This window comes from Theobroma umbraticum, unplaced genomic scaffold (genome assembly GCF_002168275.2).
Source record: "Theobroma umbraticum cultivar Fairchild unplaced genomic scaffold, ASM216827v3 scaffold_147.0, whole genome shotgun sequence".
Taxonomy (NCBI): Eukaryota; Viridiplantae; Streptophyta; class Magnoliopsida; order Malvales; family Malvaceae; genus Theobroma; species Theobroma umbraticum.
In genome coordinates this window covers 6257218-6258961 of record NW_018397259.1, presented here as the reverse complement: position 1 = coordinate 6258961, position 1744 = coordinate 6257218, and positions in this window count along the sequence as shown.

Genomic DNA, 1744 nt, shown 5'->3' with positions numbered 1-1744 from the left:
TATTTGCAGCTTGAATTCATCCATGAACTCAACATCTGAGTCATTAATTAACAAGTCATCTACATAGAGAGAGATCATAAGAAAAACAAAGACATCACAATTCTTTACATAAAGAGTAGGCTCATTAATACTATGAACAAAACTTTTGCTAATCAAATAATTGTCGATCCTTTCGTACCAGGCTCTTGGAGCTTGCTTGAGACCATATAAAGCTTTAATAAGGTTACAAACTTTACCATATGAACCAGGTTCTTCAAATCCCTCAAGTTGCTCAGTGCAAATATCCTCAGTCAACTTTCCATTTAGAAAAGCCAATTTGACATCCAAGTGTCAGATTTTCCATCTTTCTCTAGCAGCTAGAGCAGTAAGCAAGCTTATGGTGTCGTGTCTTGCAACTGGAGCAAAAGTTTCTAGATAATCCTCCCCATAAACTTATGCATATCTTTTCACCACTAATCGTGCTTTAAATTTGTTGATTGAGCAATCTGGATTTAACTTAGTCTTGTATATCCATTTAACAACTATGATATTTTGATTTGAAGGCTTATCAACCAGAACCCAGGTGCCATTCTTTTTGATCATGTCTATTTCTACCTCCATTGCCTTCATCCAATTTTGTCAATTGAAGCTTCAATTTATCAATTGAAGCGTCACTGTAAGTTGTGGGCTCAACCACTGCGATATTGCACCTATTGTAGACATCTTGCAAGGTTTGGGTTCTTCTCACTACAAAGTCTTCATCATCCTTTTCTGCCTCATGTTTTTTGTTATCCAAAATTTCATCACTGACCACATTGATGTTGCTCGATCTCTCAATCTGTTGAGAATCCCAGTTCTAGTAGAGATACTCATCAAATCTAACATCCCGAGTGATAGAGACCTTTTTGGTTTCTACATTGTACACTTTGTAACCTTTAGAAGTTTCACTATAACCAAGATGGATAGTTACTTGAAACTTTTGATCCAGCTTAGTCCTTCTAGCATTTGGAATCTTGGAATAACATATACATCCAAACACATATAAATGAGCAACTGAAGGTTTAACTCCAAATCACATCTCATGAAGACTTTTGGTTTTGTTGGCTTTGGTAGGTAAAACATTTAGTAGACTTACTGCTACGTTGGTTGCTTCTGCCCAAAAATGATTTGGCAAATTCTTGTCATATAACAAGCATCAGGTCATCTCAATGATAGTCTTATTTTTGCACTCACATACACCATTTTGTTAGGGAGAATAGGGCATCGTGAGATGATGTTTGATGCCACACCTGGCAAGATGGCTCTTAAATTTGTTGGAGTAGTATTCTTTCTCGTTATCAGTCCTCAAAATCTACATAGTCTTTTCTGCCTCATTTTCAGCAAATGCTTTAAATTGAATAAACTTGTTGTAAGCTTCAAATTTATGCTTTAAAAAATAAATCCAGCAATACCTTGAGAAATCGTCAACTAAAATCATATAATAGGCACTGCCACTCAATGAAACAGTTTGCATAAGTCCACCTAAGTTTGAGTGTACCAACTGCAACTTCTTAGTGGCTCTAAAATCACTTGACTTAGGAAAAGAGGATCGACTTTGCTTGCCAAATTGACAAGTTGCACGTAATTGATTTGAAACCGTAACAACAGGAATACCTTCAACCATTTTATCAGAAGATATTACCTTCAAAGAGGCATAATTAACATGTCTCAATCTCCTATGCCAAAGTTGAGATTCATTGACACTGCAATAGTGAGCTTTATGCTC